This window comes from Ochotona princeps, chromosome 10 (genome assembly GCF_030435755.1).
Source record: "Ochotona princeps isolate mOchPri1 chromosome 10, mOchPri1.hap1, whole genome shotgun sequence".
Lineage (NCBI taxonomy): Eukaryota > Metazoa > Chordata > Mammalia > Lagomorpha > Ochotonidae > Ochotona > Ochotona princeps.
Window position 1 is genome coordinate 22195517 of NC_080841.1, and position 25598 is coordinate 22221114.

Here is a 25598-nt window from a genome sequence, read left to right on the forward strand (position 1 = left end):
ATCTGTGTCTTTTTTAATCTGTCCCAAAGCATGGAACTCACATTGCTGCTACTGGAGGTTCCCAAGGCTCATCCTAGGCTAGCTCAGGTGGTCATGGCTTGTGATCCCCCATGCTGTCCCCATGCCCTTCAGCCATACAGCTCCTGCGTTATCTTCTCACATGCTTGGCATCAGGTCTGGAAGCAAAGTTTTTAAAATTAAAATGTTCTTTGCATCCTGGAAATTTGAAATAACCTTTAGAACTCAAATGAGGGTTTGGGCAAGGAGAGTAAGAATTAACCTGGGGAGATAGATGCTCACAAAGAAGACCTAAAGATCCCATATGTTAAATACATATGACCTGACATGGGATGATTTATGTATAGTTTGGATTTAGAAGGATTCTGTAAAGAAAAAAAATTTTTTTCCATGAGTTTTTGGTTTAATTGCCTGGCAGGGAAGGAAATCCCAACACAACAGCGTGGAACTGGGGCATGAAAAGCAGCAAGTGAAACGGATTTATGAAGCCCATAAATAAAAATGAAACTCATTTCATTGTCCAAATTGAGTGGAAAGGCACAATCTATCCCAATTCTGATAAATGGCAGAATAGGACACACATAGGGGAAAGTTCTTTCCATTTTAATAAGGCAAGACAATGGGTGTAACATAACCGAGGAATTTCAGAAAAAGGGACATTTCATTTTGCCAGATTTGACCAAGGAGGCATGATACCCATATTTACCCTATGGGGAAAATACACCGCTTGAAAAAGAAGTACAATTGACTACATATGTAAATCATGCCCAAATGAGCATTTTCCTACAAAATGACTAACACTGGAAGGAACGAGAAGCAAAGGCCAAGGTGACAGCCCTGTTAGGCAGCAGATCTTCATAGTTTTGGGATTTGAGGGTGGGAGTGTCAGCCTTTTGATGTTCTAAGATACACATTTGTACTTTCTGTTCTCGAACAGCTGTTTGTTCCCGAGCAAATGGGTCAGATAAGACCAAGGTGAGTGCCAGCAATGAACACCTGTATTGAAGGGAGGAGTTGGTACAAATGGAAGTGCTTGCCCCTTGAATTGAAGAATACTGCTGTTCTGAGGCTTTTTGGTGAGGTTAGAGCATTTAACATGAATTTTCATCCCTTCTTCACTGCCATGACCTGCTACTTTTCCAAAGTAAATTCCTAGGTCTTTTGTTTAGTTTAGTTAGTTTGTTTTTTTCTGGTTCATTCTCAGTCTCTCTAGGTTTCCTTGTGACTAGAGCAGGTATGAATGTTGGTTGGTCCAAAATAAGAGGACATTCACTAGTCATGAAACTAGCTGTAAGTCCTTGAGGGAAACAAACTCAGGCAAGAACTCATTATATTTGACATGACACTGAAACCCACTTGTCATTCATTTAAGAAGCATTTGACCATCTGCCTGTCTTGCAATTGTGCTCAGGATTCAAAGATAAATTAGATCTGGGTCACCCTCACCCTTTCTCAGCAATCCCATAGCAAATCAAAGGCTTTACTTCCTCTTTTACTTCCATCAGCATCCCAGGCCAGTCCAAGAAGCATTTAACCTAAGTAAAAATGATATATTGGCTGTGTGAATATGGTTTTCAAACAAGTTTTCTGAGCTCCTTGCAATTAGATTGCTCCCTAGATCTGTGTTAAGTAGAAGTTCTGAACACACATGAATAAACACTAAGTATGTACTCCAGCAGCTAGAAGGCCACAAAGCCAAATCATCTTCTCATCTGTGTGTATATTTATGCATAAAACAGGGCTTAACCTCAAGTTAAGAACAGTGATCTTTTTCTTGTTTGAGTTTCTAGAAACATCCTTTTGCTTTTTTTGGCATTTTGAGGAGAAACTGTCTTTCAGGGTAGACAATGACATCTTTTTTTCTGCTGCATCTTGTATTTTGTCTTCAAGAATTGACCTAACAGCTTCTTAGCCAACTTGATTATTTCTAATATTCCTAGTGTAGACTCAGGGAATTGATCCTTCTTGTTTTGGTGTATTTGTCTTTTGTTTTTTTGACTGTGCCTGAAAATAGACTCTCACAGCATGAGAACCTGACTGATTAAATAATGACCATGGGAAGAAGTTTTCTGTCAGGTAAGAAAAAAATGTGTCAGAAAAATTGGGGAAAGAAATATCTACTGAAAATTGAGCTTCAAAGAGATTTACATTGGTCTTGCGGGGGGGTCTTCTGTCCAACAGGTTCCGAGACCACGGAGGGGTGAGGAACAGTGATCTTCAGCAGAAACATTGGAGACAAACTGGTGGTGAGGGATGTCCATCTATCTGAGAGAAGTTACAGGCTTATATAGGATAGGAAAAACGGACAGGAAGAAGGGCAGTCCTGACAGTACTTCCATCCAACAACGACACAGTGACTGGCTAATAGATATGTCTATCTCTCTGGATTCTCCAATGAGGTTAAAGGTCAGGAAGCACAGGAAGCTGTGTCTCAGGGCAAACTCATTAGCTGCTGAAAAGCAGGATGAATGTAACATTTAACATCCTAGAGTTGTTTACCAAGGAAGTCTTAGCACAGTTAGTTAAAGAGGCAGAGAATAGACTGGGGTGCAGCCCATTGCTCTTGCTGCATGCCCAGTGAACAGGCCATGTTGGGGTCTTGATTCCTGTCAGGGGTTGCCCCAGGGACATGGTGTGCCATATGCCTTTGGCATCCCACATAGGCTAGGCAGGCAGAGATCCCAGGGCGATATTCCATAATTTGGTCTGCTGATATCACTGTCTAAGAATTAGAGATACTGTATGTATGTGAAAGTCTGGAGCAATGTTTTTTAAAGACTGACCAACAGTTATTAAAGATATCAAATGAAATGATGGGAAAGATGAACAATTGGATTACTTTATATGAAAAAATAAGCCACTGATATTACTTCAACACCTTTACAGCTTGTTTGATAGGGGTGAAAACATTTCTTTCTGTTGTGTTGAAGTTCTTACTGGATTATTAATTTTTTTTTAAGTTGACAAGGTGAATTTATAGGTAGTTACTATGTATAATGTAAAGTTTCAAAGTGCGTGTACTACATTATGGGATGACAAAATTCAGCTAATTAAATGAGCCCCCTGATCTAACTAAAACATTATTTTGTCAGGTCACAGAGACTCTGTCACAGGAAGTTCTCCACTATTCAGAGGGGAATGTCTCTTTGGACAGAATCTCCACATCATCCTGCTTCCCTGTTGTGATTTTTTGCTTACCAAGACGCCTTCTCATGAATAACCCAGCTTTCTCCCAAAATCCGTAGGTACTGGAAATTTCATACTCTAGAAAGGTAATGCCTGAGAATTTCATACTCTAGAAAGGTAATGTCTCAACTCCTTCAGTGTGTGTTGGTAAATCACCATGATGATTTGTTGGTCAATTGCATGTAAGTTTGGTGAGAAAAAGCTTATCAGCAAGAAAGATCCGTATCTGGTTGGTGAGGTTGAGAATCAGTCTCTGGAACCGTGGCTTTGAGGTGCTTCAGAACCCTTTCCTACCAGCACCCACCCACCACCATGGCATCTTCATAGCTACCACCCCAAATCCCAGCCCATTCCCTTTTATTTTTCTTTCAGGAATGAGACCATCCATCAGACTGTGTCCTTGGTAAGTTGTGTGTTAAGTTTTCCAGAAGGAAGTGGAGCACAAGGAGTAGGATTATGCAAATCAACATGATTATGAAAAGACAAAGGAAAAACTGGAGGTCATCTCCAGCCGTGATTGGGCCATCATTCTGATTTGCTGATATGGATTTGAATAACACCTCTCTGACCAATGAGGACTCCTCCACAGTATTCTTTACACAGGAGAGGAAAAAAAAACCCAACTCAACATTGAAATCGGGCTAACCTCCTCTTTTAATAACTCTGACATGGAAGAGGGAAAAACCCAGAAGGAACAAATTTGAAAAGTTTACTTCAGGTTGAGAAATTCTAATTCCACCACTTTTGTGTGTGTGTTGTTGTTTGACAGACATGACAGCCATCTCCTCATTATTATGGAAAATATAGGGTTGGTGGTAATTACTATCTGAATATGAATGGGAGCAGAAGTGGGCATAGCCTGCACTGGCCTTTCTTTGACAAGGTATAACTTTCTTCTGAATTTCTGTGTTAATTAATGCTTATTTAAAAACCACTTTAATTGGTAGTAAACACCTCAACTTTTTGTACTCATTAAAATGCAGCCATTGATGTGTGATGGGTTTTTTTAAGGCTTAATTAACTTTCCTTCTGTATATATAACCTATAATAATGACAAACATATTGGGAAAAATTATCCCTGCCTTTTTTTACCCCATTCTCCCCCCATTATAAAGGCATTTTTAGCTTTGGATGCCTCAATTTGTTAGGATCAGATGCTATTAATTTGGCATTTTGGAAAAGAGTAGGTGGAATGACTTCAAAGCTTTTTGAGACTTTGGTCATTTCTAAGGCAAACATTTGCATATCTGCTGGGGGAAATAGGATATTTTTTCTTCTTCAAGTAAAGAAAAAGTTTAAAAAAAGGAATACTCCAAATAACTCAAGACTTACCTGGAGTATTTTCTGGGACAATACCAAATTTTAAAGATGTCATTACAAATCTTCTCTTGGAACGATTATAGTAACTATGTAGGAACTGAGTATTAGGAGCTATAATTACTATTCAGATCATATAGCTACATTTAAGAACATTTAGAAAATAAGAAATAATTAGTTTTTTAAAGATTTATTTTATTTTTATTGCAAAGTCAGATATACAGAGAGGAGGAGTGACAGAGAGGAAGATTGTTCCGACCGATGATTCACTCCCCAAGTGACTGTAATGGCTGGTGCTATGCTGATCTGAAGCCAGGAGCCAGGAACTTCTTCCAGGTCTCCCACATGAGTGCAGGGTCCCAAGGCCTTGGGTCACTCTCAACTGCTTTTCCAGGCCACAAAACAGAGAGCTGGTTGGGAAGCAGGGATGTGGGGATTAGAACCGGAACCCATAAGGGATCCTGGAACATGCAAGGCAAGAATTTCAGCTGCTAGGCTACTGTGCCAGGCCTGAGCCTGAGATTCTGGTAAGAGAATAGCCTGAGCCTCCAGCACAGAGCTTCCCCAACCTTGGAGTGCTCCACTCTTAATGTGAACATAGTAAAGTCTATAGCATGAAGCATGAATTTCATTATAAGTTTTGCTTAGAAGTAAGGCTTTCTGCCTGTCAATCTTTTATAGTGTTCAATTGACCGGAAGTTTCCCAGTAGCCATTAATTAGCTCCAATAAAATTTCAGGAGCCTAGAAAGTTATTTAGTGTAAAGTCTCATTTGTAACTATTACATTTCTTTGGCTGAAGCATCACCCAATAAGGTGACTGAATCGTTATTTCCACATTTAGAGCCCAAAGGCTCTGGTGTAGTGGAAGAATGACATGTATTGTGATCTAACCATGATACAACCGCATGTGAACCTAAGTTTGACCATAAACACTGATGTCTGTCTGAATGGCTACAGTGCCCTTCCAGATACCTGTTGCTAATATCAAATCAAAGGTCAAAACCTGGGGAGAGGGGAGAACTTGTTTTATGTGCTTCTCACATATCCTATCTGCTGAACCTCTGAACGTGAAAATATTATCTGTGGACCAGAAGCATCCATATGACTTGGAAACTTGTTAAAAATCTCAGACAGTGTTCCTGGTCTACTGAAACAGAACTTCATGCCATGATCATCATGCTCACTAAAGAGCTGAGGAGCACACCTGCCTTTTGCTGCTTTATCTGCCACAGCATTTTACGGTACTTGGCGTATGGGGATGATGTGTAAGTATTTATTGGTTGTTGCCTTAGGTCTTCAGTAAGCCAGGCTGCAGCCTGAATAGAGGAGAGGAGTTCCATAATGAGAGGTGTAAGGAAATACAGAAGTCCTCAAGACTTGGTATTTAATTCAAGAGTCACTGTAGAATTTTCCAGAATGAAACTAGCACTTGGAGTTCTCCCCATTTCTTAGGCAGTCATAGAAACTTGACACCATCCTGTATTTCTTCCAGATTCAAGGTGACTTGGACGTTAGAGCAAATTTCACTCCTGTGTGGATACCTGGTCTCCAAGGCTTGCAGGTCAGCCTGTTCTCTGTGGTGGTACAAGGGATATTTGCAAGGATAGGAATGTGGGGCATGGCTCCTCCCAAGCATGGCTCATAGCCGGATGTGTTTCTCAGGCAAATGCAGGTACAGGATATGCTCAAGCCTGGGGGAGTCTAGCACTCTTATCTATGCCAAATTATTTTAAGAATCCCATTGTTTTCTTCTTAGGATAGCATATGAGCTAACTTGAGCATAGCTTTATAATACCAAAACATTTTATAAATAATTGAATAATGAGCCTCCGAGTTGTGATGTGATAATATTTTATTTAATTAATAATATATCAACTGAGGAATATAATAATAAAATATCCTCTCAATAGAGCTGTTATACTCAACATTAATGACCATTGGCTAGGTTTGCGCTGAGGAAGTATAGATGGTTGAGCCAGATTTTTCCATACCCATAACGTGTCTGGAATAGTTAAAAATACTGAATTCCTGATACAAATTTATTTTACTTAGAATATATTTTCCCTACTTCCAATTATATATAATTATTAAGGAAAATTTGAGAAATGTAGAATTTTCAAGAATTCACAACCCATCCCTCAAAAAAAAAATCATCACTATTGTTTTTGATGTATTTCCTTCTGATTTTTTAATGTACATTGTGTGTTGTCATACAAAGTTGAGATTATTCAGAATGAAAATTTTGCTGTTAACTGTTCATTTAATATTATATTGTGGGCGTTTCTACATTTCTCTAAACATTTTTTGCAAATCATGTTTGATTTTACTCGTAAGTTTCAATTACATGGATGTCCCATGCCATTGCTACCTAGTGATAATCTATTTAGTTGCTATTTAGTGCTACTTAGGATAGCTTATGCCCATCCCTCAGACCATTTCCAACTTTTGCTATCAAGTATGGAATAAATCACCTTTCCAGTAACCTATCCTTGATAAACAGACTGTAATTCATGAAAACTTGGTATTAATAGATTGAGTTGGGGCTTAAGCTTGTGTATGACTCTTGCTGTATGTTTTCCTAACCAGTGTTTGGAATTAGGTTCCACTTTGCTTTAGAATTTAGAACCAGTTCTTTAAACATGTAGGTGTAAGAAACCCGAGTTACTCTCAGCTGGATGCTCTACTTAGCTCATTTTAACTCAGTGGAAGGCAGTGGGTGCCCGTGGCTGAAGGCGGAAGGCAGTGGGTGCCCGTGGCTGAAGGCGGAAGGCAGTGGGAGTGCAAGGCTGCACAGGAGCTAGGCATCTGAATGGAAGAGGGGGATCGAGGTGAGTGGCAAGTGAGGCCTGGGGTCAGTTAGATGGTATCCATGTTCCTGCTGTCAGGTCTCACTCACCAGATATACTAGTTCCTGGTCATGGATTCCTCTGTCTTTGTCCCTGCCATGTCTTCTCCTCTGTGTTCTCCAACTCTACCTCTTCTCTGTGGTAACTAATTTGCTCTTCCATGAACTGTTCTGAACCTGTAATTTCTGGGAATCCAAATTCCTCCTACAGATGGAATATCTTCCATCTGTAGATTCACTCCCCAAACATCCACAACAGCCAGAGCTATGCCGATCTGAAGCCTGGAGCCAGGAACTTCTTCCAGGTCTTCCACGTGGGTGCAGGGTCCCAAGGCTTTGGGCCGTCCTCGACCGCTTTCCCAGAAGGTCACAAGCAGGGAGCTGGATGGGAAGCGAGGCTGCGGGGATTAGAACCGGCGTCCATATGGGATCCCAGTGTGTGCAAGGTGAGAACTTTTATCCACTAGGCTTCTGCACTGGGCCCATTATCTTTTAAGTTGCTTCAACCCAGACTGCTTCAACCTGCTTCACCTGTGTGGCTGACACACAGTTATAGCATTTTTGTCAAAGTCACGCATGTTATTGTGTGTCAGGAAAATGTGACCTGTGTGTCCAGGGAAAAAAGAGTGGGCATAGTGATGACCATTGCATTTGTCTAAATTTCAAACAAAACAATTTTCTAAACTTAATAAAGTCTAAAGCTAGGGCCTGGTGTAGCAGCCTAGTGGCTAAAGTCCTTGGACTGGTTTGTATCCCGGTTGCTCCCTGCTTGTGGCCTGGGAAAGCAGTGGAGGATGGCCCAAAGCCTTGGACCCTGCACCTTTACGGGAGACCTGGAGGAGGCTCCTGGCCATTGTGACCACTTAGGGAGTGAATCCGTGGATGGATGATCTTTGTCTCTCCTTCTCTGTGTAAATCTGCTTTTCCGATGAAGATAGATAACTCTTTAAAAAAATAATCTAAACATAGTAGAGAAGAATAATTATTACATGTGCATATGCCCCATTGATAAATAGTAAATTACGAGAGCATCCATTAGATAGGCTTTATGTGTCAGATGGAATTTGTTATTTGCTGTGGGAAGCTGTACCACTCATGGTGAAAAGAGCTTCATCACCTGGACATTGATGTCATGATGGAGCTTTAGATCACCCAGCAGTCCACCTATGTTTTCAGACACAAATTGCTTCACTTAAAGGGAGAATGTTATAATTCAGCTAATTGTGGAGGGATTGCAAGTAGAGTTCAGTTTGTATGCCACCTCTACTCAATTGGTGGTAAACTGCTTGGAACTCTAGGACTATGTTGACAAGAAATCTGAAACAGAATCTAGGCTCATTGGGGTAGTACAGGCATGCATCTCGTTGAACAAATAGTTACAAAGCACTCATAGTACAGTAGATACTGTACCATGTGCTGTTGCTTCCAGCTCACATGCAACTTACAGTATCCCTGCCACTTATTGTTGTCTCTCATGGACATGTGTGTGGATGGCTGCATGCCTGCATGTGTGTGTGCGTATATGTATTAGGGGAAGGAAGTAAAGGCACATTGTTTAGTTCAGATTTCCATCCCTGGGGTAGTGTGCTATGCACTAAGCAATCGGAGCAATTATTAATCTGCTGCCATTTGCATGCATGCCTGTAAGAAAGAGAGAGATTTTGAAGTGTTTTCTCCTGTTGTCACGAGTCCAGTGGAACCAGCCATGTGCTTCTGCCCTGTGATAGTTGTATCAAGGATACTGAAAGTGTAATGGAGCCCTTCCATACTTTTCCTTCCAAGGATCAGTCCTCTGGATTTTATGTTAGACTTCACTAGTTCTTTTTTTTTTTTTTTAAAGATTTATTCATTTTATTACAGCCAGATATACACAGAGGAGGAGAGACAGAGAGGAAGATCTTCCGTCCGATGATTCACTCCCCAAGTGAGCCGCAACGGGCCAATGCACGCAGATCCGATGCCGGGAACCTGGAACCTCTTCTGGGTCTCCCATGCGGGTGCAGGGTTCCAAAGCTTTGGGCCATCCTCAACTGCTTTCCCAGGCCACAAGCAGGGAGCTGGATGGGAAGTGGAGCTTCTGGGATTAGAACCGGCGCCCATATGGGATCCCGGGGCATTGAAGGCGAGGACTTTAGCCGCTAGGCCACGCTGCCGGGCCCAGACTTCACTAGTTCTTATTTATTAGGCCTTAGATTTTATTCTGTTACCCAGCCTTCTAGTTTCCTGAAAAATTTATGCTAGGACATGGGAACATCTGTTCTTTCTATATGTTTGAAAGCTTTTTAAAATTTATTTAAATTTGTTTCAAATAAATTTCATTTTATTTGAGAGAGAGAGAGAGAGAGAGAGATGGTCTCCCATTTGCTAGTTTGTGCCTCAAAATGCCCATAACAGACTGAGCTAGGCCAGATCTACAGGAGACCAGCTCCAGCTGACTCGAGAGCTTGCAAAAGATGTGTGGATTGGCGAGGAGATTAGAGGAGGAGGCATGGGCCACAATGGCATGATGCTCATCATGGACAACTCAGGAAAGTTGTCTTCTTTATTTATACACAAATCATCACAAGCTTTTGCACAACATCCAATTGTTTCATTTTTACTTCATTATAAAAGAATGATTACAAAAACAATCTTAAAAAACATTATTGTTATTTTATTTCAGGGAAAACATTTTCAGCAAGCCATTACTCATTCAAACCTGCAGTGACCTGGCTGAAGCCAGGAACTCCGCGGTTGGCAGCACATGCAGTTACATAGTGACAAGTGGTTTACTTATATCCAAAATCAATTTTCACTAAACATAAACTAATATTACTTAAATTATCAAGAGCACAGAATTAAAAGGAAAGCTTATACATGAAAGGAATTTATAAAAGCATATATCATAGATTCTTTATTGACTTTTATAATCAATCATGCATTAATTACCATCACCTTCACTTAGTGCTGATTCAATTGTTTTTGTTCTTTTGTTAAAAGGCAGTGAAAGGGATCAAGGCAACTCAGCCATTCTACAAACAGAAGGCCTTTACAATAAGCTTCTTTTTATATTTATAAACAGCTTTCCCTAAATATGAGCGCCAATATAAAGTAGAAGTTTTTAATAAACCGCTTTCTTTCCCTAAATACTAATGCCAGCATAAGGTAGAAATTTTAAGCCATTTTTTGGGGGGGGAGGTTCACATTTGTCTCCCTTTAGAAGGAGCCCCATATACTTTCTGCTTTCCGTGGTGAGAAACCAAAATGCGTCATTTCATGTGTTGTAACAGTTTGAGGTGCATGGTAAACAAACTCTATGATTGTCATCTGTTCCAAGATATTATCAAGCCATTTCTTAAGGAAAACATTACTTATATTAGGGCAAGCTCCAGAACAAAGGTGGGCACAGAACAGGATGTTTGGAGACATTGTGGCCTCAATTGTACCATTGTATGCTTTTAGCTGTGTGTCATTGCCTTACGTCGCTAAAGATGCTTTTACCATAACATGATTGATCAGTTTGAAGTGTAATACCAGTTACAGGAATCAGTTCACATTTGCCGAAAAACAATAACACCCTCAGGAGAATTCTATGAATCATCAGAGAGGTGACTGAGTGTCCATACAATGGGGTGAGGCAGCACTGAGGTGACCAGAGACATTCTGCTGGGCCTTGCCACGCAGCCAGAAACTCCTCGTAGCCTTGCTAACTGAGGAGCAGTGCTCACCACACACCCATGCCATCCGACCCAACTGCAGGGCTTCCTGCACAGGTTGAAACCAGCAGCCAGAAATTCAGGCCAGGTCTTCAGTGCAAGTGGTGGGAACGTAGATACTTGAGCCTTCATCTACTGCCTCAGCAGGAAGCTGGATGGGTAGTGGAGGAGCTGGGACTCTGTATTTGCATATAAGATATGGAAATTCTGGGGTGAGGGTGGAAAGCTTTGACACACACCTCCCCACATCCAAATATTGTCTCAACCCTCCCCAGCACAGGAGCCAGGGGAATGCCACTGTTCCCCGTCAGTGCCTTCAGCAGAAGGACTGTAAAAACCTGCACCTTCACAGGGGCTCGTTGTCAGCCAGGGCTCTGGGTTCACGTCTTTATAGAATCTCTGCCACGCAGCCGGTGACCAGGGACCACGCCTCAGAAGGCAATGGCCCCAGTCTCTGATCTTCCCTTGTTTATCCAGGCATGATTGCCTGTTCCCTGGAGTTGAGACGCATGTGTTCCAGAGAGTTCAGTACTTATCTGGGACCTTCCCAAGGCCTGCAGTTTGCAGGATGTCAGCACCTGGGCCAGCCTGGAATGCTAACACCACTGCATTATGAGCTTGGACTATTGCCAAAAGTAAAAAGAAAGAAGAAACATGGATTTATTTCTAAAGAAAAATAGGAAAGACACTTCAGCTCATTTTGTCCATCTTGTCTATGTCTACAGAGTACCTATGATAAGTCTAGGTTCTATTGGGGTACACTGAATACTTAGTGTTCATACTACTAAGAATTATGAATTATAGTAATCTATGCATATATATTACAACATTGTGCCTGTCCGCAATAATTTAGATCCATGATAGGAAGCTTCTTGAAGCTGATTGTTTCTGGGTTAAGAATTATGTTGTGGGGCTGACCGTGTGATATAGCAGGTTTAGCTGCTTCTGCGATGCCAGAAGTTTATATGAGCACCAGTTTGAAATCCCACTGCTCTGTTTCCAATCAAGCTTCCTGCTAATGCACCTGGATAGGCAGGATTCAATGACCCAAGTGATTTGAACCCTGTCACCTACATGGGAGACTAGGGTGGTGTTCCTGGCTCTGGTCTTTGCTCTGCCCCAGCCCTGCCTGTTGTGACGATTTGGGGGAGTGAACTGGCAGATAGCGGAATTCTTTCCTTCTCTTCTTTTTCTTTTCCTTTTCTGTTTCCTTTTCCTTGCTTTTTTTCCTTCTTGTCCCTTCCATTCTCTTCCCTTCCCTCCCTCCCTCCTTCTTTCCTTCCTTCCATTCTAAGATTTAGTTTGTTTTCATTTGAAGGGTAGAGTTGCAGAGGTAAGGAGAGAAAGCAAGAGAGAGACATCACTGGTTCATTCCTCAAATGACTGCAATGGTAAGAGCTGAGCCGATTTTTAGCTGGGAGCCAGGAGTTTCATCTGGGACTCCCACATGGGTGGAGGGGACCAAGGACTTGAACCATTCTCTGCTGCTTTCCCAGTCCATAAGCAGAGTCCTGACTGGAAGTGGAGCAGCTTAGGGAAAACCAAGCCCATATGAGATGCTAGTACCACAGGCAAGGACTCAACCTACTGTGACATGGACCTGGCCCCAAGACTCTTCCTTAGTCTGCAACTCTGGCTTTCAAATAAATAAATAAACTTTACAAAAATAATCATTTTGATCTATGAGTATTTGTTATGTGAATTTCCAATTGCATTTGAAAGTGAAAGTCATTCCAATAAGACAATTCTTGGTAGTAAAATAATAACATTGCTCGTTGAGTTAGTCTCTATTCACAATACCTCCCTGATTCATTTTGGCCTTACCCATTTGGGTTGATATCTTGGACAACTGCAGCTATCAGTCCATCTCTTAGGTAGCTTTAGGCTGTGGGCAACATTTGGCAACATGAAAAAAAAAAAAGCAAATTGTGTGCAAAATAAAGTTACCAGTATAATTTATTGATGGGATAATTGCTTCAGTTAGGGTCAAAAACATTGATAACTGGAGTTTGACAGAGGTGCATGAAAAATGGAAGAAGACAAAGTGGAAACAGATGATAACAGAATGGGTATTTTTTAAGAGAAACATTTGAGTCCAAAGAGTGATATTGTAATTCCAAGAACAATTGTCGTCCATGGTCAGGATCCTCTGTGGATATCAAAATCCTTTGATGTTTAAACCCCTCTGTAAAATTCCATAGCATTTGCATAGAGCCTGCATACACCCTCCAGTCTGTTTTCAGTCATATTTCTAATACCTCATGCAATGTCAATGCTGTGTAAATGACTGTAATGTTGTATTGTTTAGGAGATAGTTGACAAGAATAAAATCGTATATTGGTGAAGTACAGGCGCAACTCTGTTTGGAATGTTTTAGATCCACGATTGGTTGAAGCAGGAGACGTGGATCCTGGAGCTAGGGTAGGCCAACCACATTTACAAAATTCCCTGCTCTCTGATCTTACTTCATGTCAAAAATAAAGTGAGAAACATCAGAGTTCATAGGAACTTGAGAAGCCTTCTAGTTCCATTATCTCCCTTTTGACATGAAAACTCAGTATGAAAATTTTGTACAACGTTGTGCTGTCAGCTGACACAAGACAGGACCTTGGGTCAGTTTGCTTGGTCATTTCATGTCATTTTTATGGCCAGGGTTGTCAATGAGTCTTCTCTTCCTACACACCATGTTCCACCCACCAGTGAGTCCTGGTGACCCCTGCTTCAAAGCACCACTGGAATCAAACCACTGGTCCCCACTCGCACTAACTTGAGTCCAGCCTCCTGTGGCCTGATGCCACATTACTGCAATGGCTTTCCAACTGGACACCCATTCCCCTCCTTGTTCCTGTCATTTAGCCATTGTGATCCTCCCTCTTCCACTGCTTAGCCTTCCAGTGGCTTCTCATGTCTCTCAGCAGAAAAGAGGCTGCCCGGAGGTTCTAATTCCCATCCAGTCTTGCTCATATTTGCCTGTATGATGTCATCTGTACCGCCCCTCTTTCCCTGCCACCTCTCCTTCCTCCGGGCTATGTCCATGGGCATTTATTTGGCATACTTGCTGTGCATTTCCCTAAACTTGCTGTCTAGCTCATAGCCTGTGAACACCCTTGCCCTCTGTCTAGAAGGCTCTTCTTGGCCATCTCCTGTCCTCCTGGCTCTTTGCACAGCTCCTCCTACTTACAGGAGCGCCCCTGCCCTATCACCCTTTCACATTTACATTTTCTTCGTAAGAAAAATGATCCAGACCCGACGCTGTATTATATTTGCATGTTTGTTATCACCTTCCTGTATCAGAGTGGAAGTCCTGTATTCATTGTATGTTTTCAGTGTATTCATCAGGCATCTGTATCTCTTTTGTTTGCAGGCGCTATTCAAACACACAGCGAGTCAGCACTCAATAAATAATTCTTGAATAAACAAAGAAATAAATAACATTAATAAAGAAATGAATAAATTATATGATCTATGTTAGACTTTCAAGTAAGAGTTTGTTTTAAAGTCAGAGTGTTTTGCCAAATGGGCTAATTGCCAGTGTGTGGGTCCCTCCCCCAGTGGTGATTACTCCACCCTGTGCCGTTCTGTCTTGCCTTCAGCTCCTGCTACCGCGGGGGCCAGGCACAACCTCACGCAGGCAACCAGGACCTCTCCTGGCCTTGTCTGTGTGTCCTGGTGACTTCAGGGGGGGCAACACTCCTCCGGAGTCTCAGGAACCCAACTCCCGCAAGGTGCTCGAAGTCTCCCCCAGAGCCACAGGGTCAGAAAGAAATGTCTTTTGTGGATGAAGAACTAGAATTTCATTCTGAGTTTAGAGTTTAGAGTTTAGGGAGTGCTCTCTCTCTTTTTTTCATTTTTGTAAGAGCTGACCTTGGGGGAGCTGATTCTTAAGGTATATGTGCTATTTGGTGACATTTGTTTTGAAGGTTAGGAGACATTTAATCACTGAAGACCCTAAAGTGCTTCTCAATTGGCCTTGGAGAAAGGGAGTGGGGTGTGGGGTGGGGTGAGGAGGCAGGATCTCAGTGTACTCAACCACACCTCATCAGACAGAACTACGGATTTTGCACACAAGCAGGGCTGGAGGCAGATCCTGAGCAGGAAGCGATTGTATCCTAGGGCGCAGTCTGAGAGCCTCTCTTCTCCATGGGACTTGGGCATCTGGGCACAAAAAACAACTTGATGTACCCAGATTGACTTTGGAACACTTTGATTCTGAGTTATTCCCTTTGATTTCAAGGTCAGCAGACTTCTTTCTCTCTCTCTCTCTCTCTCTCTCTCTCTCTCTCTCTCTCTCTCTCTCCTTCTTTCTTTCTGTTGTGAGGTTGGTGGGCAGCTGGTGTGAGAAATTGCTACCTGGAGGGAGATTTTTGAGGTAGGGCAATTCTACCCTAGCTGTGTCCTCCCTGCCATAGTGGGATGGACTTGGGAAGTCTGAAGAATGCTGCTGAAACTCCATCTCCTTCCCTTGGTGTGGCTCTGTGAGCACATGCCTATGATGCTGGGTGATGTGCAACTTTGCGGGTGCTGGAGAATGGAAGTGAGCCTGACCCTTTCCTCATGTTTCTATCCTGATTGAAAGAGCAGTGAGCCTACCAACTGCCATCTCGTGCAGCAGCCCCAGTCCCACCATGCGAGGACAGGGTAATGATGTCCAATTTTGCACACTTCAGATCCATTAGTAGCAATTACCTTTCTCGAGGTGTTTTGAGTTAGTTTTAACATAGCATTCTTACAGTTGGTGGATAATGACAGTAATAATGTACACAACATTTTCAAGTCGCTGGTTTTAGCTACAATAACACCATTAGTAGGTCTATTTAGCAGATGCATTTCATGCTAAAAGTTAAGGTTTCCATGATTCCTCTCCCTTCCCCCACATGAACTTTTAACTGCTGTTTTATTCAGCAGGGATTTTTCTGTTCCAAAGTTTCAGATATTTTTCCTATCTTGGGTCTTCTTATTGAACCAGGTGGGTTGTATATTTGGTTTGATTTGCTTTGGAATTACTAATTGGCTGGTTCTTACCCTTTAAAAAAGATTTGTTTTTTCGTTTATTGATTTGGAAGGCAGAGCAACTGAGAGAGAGAGAGAGAGAGAGAGAGAGAGAGAGAGAGAGAGAGAGAGATCTTTCATCCCCTAGTTCACTCCCTGTATGAGCAATGTCTGGGTCAGGCCAAACCCAGTAGCCAGGAACTCCAGCCTGGTCTCCCACCTTGGTGACTGGGTCCAAATACTTAGGCCATCATCTGCTCCTTTCCTGGGCATGTTAGCAGGGGGCTGAATTGGAAGTACAGCATCTAGGACTCAAACTGGCACTCTGATATGGGATTGGGTGTCATAAGTGGCAGCTGAACACGTCGCTCCACAACATGTGCTCCTGGCTGTTCTTATTTAGCTGTGCTTTTAATGATGCGCATTTAAAAAGGTGACCTGGAAGTTCACGAAAATGGAAAAGAAGTGTATTTTCCAAATTTTATTTGGAGCATCTGTTAGTGATCCCTGAACTTGTTGTACATGATGGCTTCAGGAGAGGACAGATGATCAACTGAGTTGCTTGGGGAAAGTTCTTCTGTCACTACCGCTAGTAATTGTGTATTTACTTCTTTTCATCTCAGCTGCTTCCCCCTGGAAGGCATCTCTGACCATTCCAAAGACTCTCTCAATCCCGGTACTCCTCTTTTGACACTTTGCTTATCTTCTACCTCCTTCCATCTTTGTCTCTTGCTAGTGTTTTGTGCACAACTGTGTCATGTTATGTCTGCTTTACAGCGAGTCATTCATGTGTCTTATGCCCCTATGTTAGTTTGCTGTGGCTGGAGTAGTAACAAAGGACCACAAGATGCTGGCAGGGCTGCTTGCCCAGCGAGATCCCAGGAAGGACTCCTCTTGGCCTCTTTGTGCTTCTGGTGGCTGCTATTGAATTTGGCCTTCCTTGGCCATGCTCTCCCTCTGGTATCTCTCATCACATTATGTCTTTTTCTTTTTTGAATTGGTATAGGGCCTACCCTAATGACTTCATCTTAGTGTGACTACATCTGTCAAGACCCCAGTTGTAAGTCAGGTTGCATTTACAGATACTATAAGGGCTAACTCAAAGTACTTGCACATATCTTTGAAGAGGGCACAAGGTCACCACACCCACACTCCAATGAAATTGTAATCTTCAGTGCTATTTCCTAAAGACTTGGCTATGAGAAAAAAAGAATCCTTAGTTCTTTCTTTTTTTGTTAAACTTCTGTAGTCAAGTGCATTAGAGAAACACTTCCACATATATGGAGTGCCTTGGATTTGGGGACTTGAGATGTCTACTACCATATCACAAACTTGAAAATCCTGCAACAAAAATGCTTGATGAAACTAAACTTATTTTTATCAGATTTTTTTAAAGATTTATTCATTTTATTACAGCCAGAGGAGGAGAGACAGAGAGGAAGATCTTCCGTCCGATGATTCACTCCCCAAGTGAGCCGCAACGGGCCGATGCGCGCCGATCTGAAGCCGGTAACCTGGAACCTCTTCCGGGTCTCCCACACGGGTGCAGGGTCCCAAGGCATTGGGCCGTCCTCAACTGCTTTCCCAGGCCACAAGCAGGGAGCTGGATGGGAAGTGGAGCTTCCGGGATTAGAACCGGCACCCATATGGGATCCCGGGGCGTTGAAGGCGAGGACTTTAGCCGCTAGGCCACGCTGGGACCCCAGATATTTTTTTTAACACGATGTTATTTCCTCTTCTCTTTCTCTCTAGGATTTGTGAATTAGCAGCAATGCAAATTTCTTTAAGGGATATAGGCCCATTGAGTGCTACTTTTGCCATGTGAATTGCCCCAAATGAGGCAAGCAGAGAAACGTGACATTCAATGGAATGATTTTAAATTATTGTTATTATTAGTTTGTATAACATGAAATGGACCCTGGAGGATAGAAGGCATTTTTGGAAGACTCAGTGCTGAGTAATTCTCAGATTCAGTCAGGAGCTAGATAGAGTGGCTCCAGGTTGCTCACGCTCAGCTGAACCTCCTGACCCATGGATAGTGTGTTTCCTCACCTGAAAATGGGGACAAGCATACCTTAAAAATGTACAGCACATAATTGCTATTTGAGTCCAGTAATTCAAGCAGGAAAATCACTGAAGTCAATGAGTCCTTATGCTATTCTGTGTTTTCAATCACAATGATTGGGATAGAATGCGAGCTGCCTGCGAAAAACTTGAATTCATGCTTATAGTTAAAGGAACATAATGATGATAATTTTCTGACAAGAAAAGAGACTCTTTTTGGTCCTTTCAATATCATATGAGTCTTTTTGGTAAAAAATTTCTCTTTTAGTTCCTTTTTTCATTGACTTAAAACATTCATTTATTTGATGGGCAGAGAAATACACACACACACACACACACACACACACACACAGAATGCTCTTAATAACAGGTCAGTCCCCCAAAGTCCATAATAGCAACAGCTGGAACTGGGCCAGGCTAAGACCTGAGTCTAGTGTCTTACGTAGGCGGCAGGCACCCAACTGCTTGAGCTATCTCTGCTGACTCCCAGGGTGCATGTTAGCAGGAAGCAAGAGTCTGAAGCAGAACTGGGGATTGAACCCAGGGGCCTTGGAATGGGACAGGAACCTTTTAACTGATGTCTTAACAGTGGGGCTGAACTCTTGGGCAATCTATGTTTTTAATGTCTCTTTGGAAAAAGTTCCCTCCCAGATGAGTTTCTTGACAAACATGTGACAGCTATTCTCCATCGCTCTGTGTCCTTGGGTACAATTTGTGGCAATAAATTCATTCATTCCTGCCCTAGTTAGGATGGTCGATCTGCTGGTGAAAATGTCACATCTGAAATCATGAAGCCAAATGAGAGTGGATTTTGACTCATAGGAATATCATGCTTTAAGACAAAGTTGGTGTATTTAGCACAAATAGATTCATTAGAGGGCTAGTAATGAAAGCATTATTTTGTTTTTTAAAGCTTGCAGCACAACTTGAAATTCATTGCAAGCTTCCTGGAAGTAGTTAATACTTATGGCACATTTCAATTGGAGTTTAATTTCCATGTATTTTATTTCCATACTAAATTTCAGCATATATTAAGATTGGTTGAAAGAACAGGGGATCTTAAGTCAGGCAGGTCTCAATCCTGACAGGTTTCACCCTTGCTCTCCTGGTAGGCTTGGGCAGATGATGTTCCTATGATCCTCAAGTTTCTCGTGGAATGGGAACAATAGTGTCTCCCATAAAGGCGATCGAGAGGAACCAATGAGAAAGTGTATCTTAAAGCTCTGGCTCCACATCTTTTTTTTTCATACCATAACTGGGTTACTTTATTGCAGTATTTAACATGTACTAGAAAATTAAACTAATCATCACTAAACAGTTCTACAAAATTTTGCCAACTAATTTGTACAATGAATAGCCACTGAAGAAACAGAATATTACTCATACCTTAGAGTCTGCATTCTCTCCTAGCTCCCACAAATGCTATCAATATATTTTTTAAAATTTTAATAGGTGTGTCTGTGTATATTTAAATGCCCAATAAATTTTTGTAGCTTACATAAAAAAAAGAAGTAATAGATTGGACAAACCAAAGTTTTTTTTTTTTTTTTTTGATCGTTTGAAAATGCCATCTGGAAATCACTACAATTATATCTTCTCTTTCAGGAAAAAAACTTTTTCATTTTATTTGAAAGGGACAGAAAGAAGCAGAGAAAGAGATCAGGTATTGGCTGATGCACTCCCCAAATTCTGCCACATTCAGGGAGAACCAGAACACACCTAGGAGCCAAGAACTCAATCCAGGATGTTCGTTTTGGGTAGCACGAACACTCAGTCATCATTTGATGTTACCCATGTTTGTATTAACAGAATGTGTCAGAAGCAGAATTAGGATTCAAACTTGGGAACTCCAATGCACAAATTGGACATCACAAGTGACATTATAATTATTGTAAAAAATAACCAACCAAGCTTATATTTTAAATGTATGGTGCCTATTTTATACAAATTGTACCTTAATAAATTAGTAGTCAAAAGTATATCTCCAAGATGATTTCTAATATTCATTAGTCAAGTGAAGTACTCTAAAAGAATAAAATGGAATAATATAAGGTTTTCTTTGTGGAAATGGCATTTCTACATGAGAAATCTGCACAGTAGAATATGTTAATGATGGAAAGATCATCGGAATGATGGCAAATGGAGAGCACAGTCTCTGAATAAAAAATATGAGTAGGCCTCACAAATAGAACCGTAAGTTTAAAAGGCTGCATTCAATAAGAAGATAGCATTCAATAAGAAGTCTTTGTTTATAAGGTATGGTAAGAACTGAAATTAACCTCCTCAAATGGTAGGAAAATAATTACCCATAAACACTTGGTATGTGGGATGAATATTGATAAGCGTCAAGGAAAGACTTCTTGGGATCTAATGATATTAGGGTGGCTCCACATCTTTTAAGCACTGAGTTTAAAGTCCACCCTGTACTATGGGGGAATGTGTGTAAATAATGTAATTCATTGTCCAGTCAGTGTCATCACTGGCATCTGCTGCCCCACATGCATTTTCCATCCATTTAGGGAATATTGAGAGACACCATCACCTGTCATACTAACGCATAACCTGGGAATAGAGTTGTGTTGTCTACGCTGACCTTGGCTCGGGGAGTCGGGGCTGGAAACCAGAATCACCTCCCCAGCATCTCCAGAGGGATGATTTTTTTATTTGTAACACATTTTGTGAGAGGTTTCCGGAGGACGCATTTGCTTGCACTCCTCAGAAAGGCCACCCCAGCTTGCTGCCCAGAGTACCTGCCTTGTGCTGTGAAGGTCAGCCCAGGTTTCTTGTGCCCAGCTCTGTGACTCCCTTATGGGGGCTGCAACAGTCTGGAGAATGCATCCTTGTTCCTGTTTCACATGGAGGAACCCATGGGCCAGCAGCTATTTCCTTAATGCATACGTGTGGTTGAACTTGACACCGTATCTTCTGTCCTGTGAAGGAATCTCTCTCTGACATGCACACCAGAAAGCAGGTTGCTCCCTTACACAAACCCCTGTTTTTGTTGTCTCCTGATAGTTGACAGCTGCACTGTCCTCGTATCCTGGAATGCCAGAGAGTTTAGAATCAGCCTGGGGTCTCCCTTATCCAAATAGATAGGTTTGCATAGCAGACATGTTCTGAATTGAATGGCTCCTGCTTACAGTGTGCTGGGTCTCTAGGTATGGACTGTAGGATCCTTAGTCAGTTCATGTCCACTAAGTCATTTCTCAACTGGCTACAATGGCTAGAGTCGAGCCGATCTGAAGCCAGGAGACAGGAGCTTCTTCTGGGTCTCCCACAAGTGTGAAGGGTCCCCAGGCTTTGGGCCATTCTCCACTGCTTTCACAGGCCACAGGCAGGGAGCTGGATGGGAAGCAGAGCTGCCAGGACAAGAACTGGCACCCATATGGGATCCTGGTACTTACAAGGCAAGGCCTTTTGTCGCTAGGCTACTGTGAAAGTCCCCGAGGATTTTTTCTTTCTCTTTTAAATTTGTTATCTGAAACGCAGTTACAGAGAGAGAGAAAGAAAGTGAGAGATCTTCTATTCACCGGCTCACTCCCCAGATGGTCACACCTCAAGGGTAAGGCAGAGTGAAGTCGGGAGTCAGGAGCTTCATCCAGGCTTCTATTGTGGCAGACAGGGGTCCAAGTACTTGATGAATCTTCTGATGCTTTTTCTCAGGGCATCATCAGGGAGCTGTATTGGAAGTAGAGCAGCCAAGACTCAAACTGGCACCCATATGGGATGCTAGCATTGCAGGCTGACTTCACCCATTATGCCCGACACTAGCCCCTGTCTGCAGAAGGATCTTCAGACACGGTAAGCAGGGCCAAGAACCCAAAAAGAGACTTCAGTTACATAATGTGGATCCCTAAGCTTGGTGTCTGATGTGTGATAAACTCTATTTACAGTAACCACTATTGCTATTATTATTACTGTCACCTTTCCCTAATTATGTGATTCTCAACATGTGAAGGCAAAAGAGGAAAACCTCAGGAGGAACTGGAGAGATGACAAAGCTGCAGATGTCCCAGTTCTCACACTCCTCTTTCAGCTTGCCAGGCAGGCCTTCCTTGTTAGGTGACTCTCACAAGCCACAGAGTGGAATCGGAATTTGATTTTCATCTCCAACTCATCACCCCCAAGCGTTCATCTGCTACTACTGCCTAAGCTCTTGAAAGCTGGACTTTCCTGATTATTACTGTTGTGCCAGTTTCAATTCTTGAAAATTCATGCAGGGGACATGACGAGCAAAAGCCCTTCCTTGCAGGGACAACACTCAGTGTTATTAAGTGGATTGAATGGAACTCCACAACTTGATGTCTGTGGATGTTCTCTGAGTCTGTAGTAACAGAGCAGGGAAGTGATGAAGGCCTGAAACTGGGACTTCCGTGAATGTGACGGGTGCACATCACTGAGTTCTGAGGAGTCCCTGAACTATCCTGAAGAACTTGGGAAAGCAGAGAGTCTCCATCTTACCCACAACTCCCGTGCCTTCCCTTGGTTACCTAAGGGAATCCACTTACCACTCGATTACCCGGTAAATTAGGAGAGTGATTCAGTCAGGTGTATTTATCATGAAGAGAACTAAAGATAATTAATACAGTGCATTGAATGCAAATTGCACCCACAGCACTTATCTCATTTTCAATTAGCACAAATGTTACAGCACTGCGGGCTTGTTATGGTTTTACCATGGGCTTGGTAATTAATTTCTGTGAGCCACATATCAGGCACCTGGTAATGCCGTTTATTAATAAATGTCACCCCAGGTATCGGTTTGTTAGAAGAGGTAAATAAATGGAATGTACAGTTGTCTGCCCTGCGCAAATCTATTTTTACACCTCACTGAGTCTTTTCACTTGTTTGTTTAATGACTGGAGTAACCATTGGGGTTACAATTGCAAACAAAGGAAATACCCCCACTGGTTATGTGGGCTCAAGAGGGATTCCCTCCTTTCCCCTGAGGAATCAGTCAGCCTGTGTTACTCCATGAGCCCCATGGGAAGGAGTGAAAAAGGGCAGACTTATAGAGAGCCAATCCATCTGACCTGCTGGACGACTACTGTCTGTGTATCTTTGGGGTGCAAAGGGTGAAACCTTTCACTTGTGGTCCATCTTATCTCCTTTGCTTTGCTCCCTAATCCATGTCATTTGTATCTAGCGTGAGAAGGTGGGTAGGACATGGGAGCTTTTCCAGGATGGGTTGTTGAGCAGGTGTTGCATATTTTTGTGATGTTTTCCACATTGTTGAGCTTTATCCTTCCAACATTAGATTTCTCTCTCTTTTTAAAATAACTGGCAGATTCTTTCTGTTCAAATTTTGATTTTTATCCCTTTTACAGGAAGAGTAAGAGGGAGAAGAAGAAAGAGCTGTTTTCTATCTGCTGATTCACTCCACAATTGCCCCGAACAGCCAGGCATCGGCCAGGCCAAAGCTGGGATACAAGACTCCAATCTGGGTCTCCTGCATGGATAGTAAGGCCTCAATACTTGAATCATTGCTGCCTCTCAGGGTGTACTTTTGAAACAAGCTGGAATCAGGCATTTGAAGCCAGGGAGTCTGAAATGGGATGTGGCTATCCCAAGTAGCATCTTGACAGTTGCGCCAAATGCCCACCCCTAATTGGCAGTTTGTGCTGGATGCGTATGATGGGTATGATGTTTTTCAGAGTCTTTTAGAGGGTGAAAAGCTCCAACTGCATATATCAAAACTGTTGTGATGACATCACACTTGCTAGTCAACAGGTTCTCTTCTTTGTCCTGATCTAGCTGGGACCTTAATCAGAACTCAGCAAAGCTACCCTATGTTTTGAGTTTTCTCGCTCTTTCAGGGATTACTTGGAGAACCCTATGGGAAAAGCTACTGTGACCTGATTAGCTGACTTAACACATGCAATGTGTTTGTGCTGTGCCTGGCACTACTGACTATTACTTGTTGTTATCAGCATTGGTTACTGTGATCTCATGTGATGTAGAAGCAGCACTGACGGTGTTTCCATAGGGAGAGGCTGGCAGAGAGTGATCATCTATTTAGCAGATAATTATTGAGCCTCTGCTTAGTGCCAGACACTGTTTTGGTGGTCCAGATAAATAGATAACAATATTGGACCCAATGAAGTATACATTGTGTTGGAAGCACGAAAGAAAGAAGCAGATAGAAACGTATAGTATGCCAGAGAGCTTGAGTGTAAGGGAGACGTGAGATGAGGAGGGGGACGTAGAAGAGGGGCTTCATGATGAATAGGACACTCCAGGAAAGCCCCATTGAGAAGAAGCCTCTAAGCAAGAACATGAAGGAGGCAAGGAAGCTGGGTCTTAGATGTTTAGGGGCAGGGCCGTCTAGACATTGAACGCTGCCAGGACATCCAGAGGCACAAGGAGTACATTAAGGCCAGAGTGGAAACCTCAGAAGTCAGCAGCTCATACAGAATTTTGTGGGTGATTTTCAGAACTTGGTAGTTCACTCTGAGACAGGGTGCTATAGAAATATTTTGGCATAAGAGGGGCATGATCTGATTCGGGTTTTATTTATTTAATGTATATTTATTTTTATTGCAAAGTCAGATATACACAGAGAGGAGGAGAGACAGAGAGGAAGAGCTTCTGTCCACTGGCTCACTCCCCAAGAGGCTGCAATGGCTGGGGCTGAGCTGATTTGAAGCCAGGAGCCCAGAGCCTCTTCCAGCTCTCCCAAGGCTTTGGGCCGTCCTTGACTGCTTTCCCAGGCCACAAGCAGGGAGCTGGATGGGCAGCGGGGCTGTGGGGATTAGAACCGGCGCCCATATGGGATCCTGGCACGTGTAAGGTGAGGACTTTAACTGCTAGGCCACCATGCCAGGCCCTGATTTGGGTTTTCAAAGGATCACCCTGGTCATTGTTTCAAAAATAGTTGGAGGAAGATGAAGACAGAAGTAGGGAGATCAGCAAGAAAAGAGGGTGTGTTAGTTACTTACTGCTGTTGCAACAAATTCCCACTAATTTAGTGGCTTGAAACAGCACAGATCCATAATTTCACAGGTCTGGAGCTGAACTGTGCTCCTTCTGGAGGTTTAGGAGAACTCATTTCCTTGATTCTTCTAACTTCTAAAGTCCACTCAAAGCCAGAAGCATATCATTTTCAAACTGCTCTTTCTTTGACCCCTCTGTCTCCATCCTCACATTGCTTTCTTTGACTTCTTCTTTTCCATATAAGGATCTCGTGATTACATTGGCCCTCCCACCCCCATATAATCCAGGGTCATTTTCCTCCCTGGAGGAAAAATATCTGCAAGGTCCCTTTTGACACATAGGGTAGCATATTCACAACTTTTGGGGTTGAAGTTGTGTACACCTTTAAAAGACCATTGAAAAATGAGACCACTGAAAATGAGGTTGTTGTGAACCAAGGCGGTAGGAAGCAGTTAAATCCTGGTGATGTTTCCAGCTGTCTCATAATTTGAACCAATTCAGCTTGTTGGCTTTCTCGGTCCTGGGCTATAGGCAGTCCTCTTTCCATTAC

General features: G+C 42.4%; 1 long non-coding RNA gene across 1 annotated transcript; it reads left to right on the forward strand.

The window, feature by feature from the left end:
- The first annotated feature begins 3642 nt into the window (after positions 1–3642).
- Positions 3643–19961, forward strand: LOC131481319 (uncharacterized). The gene is made up of 3 exons (XR_009246226.1): positions 3643–4087; positions 5364–5517; positions 19750–19961. It is a non-coding gene; the product is annotated as an uncharacterized LOC131481319 (long non-coding RNA).
- The last annotated feature ends 5637 nt before the right edge of the window (positions 19962–25598 follow it).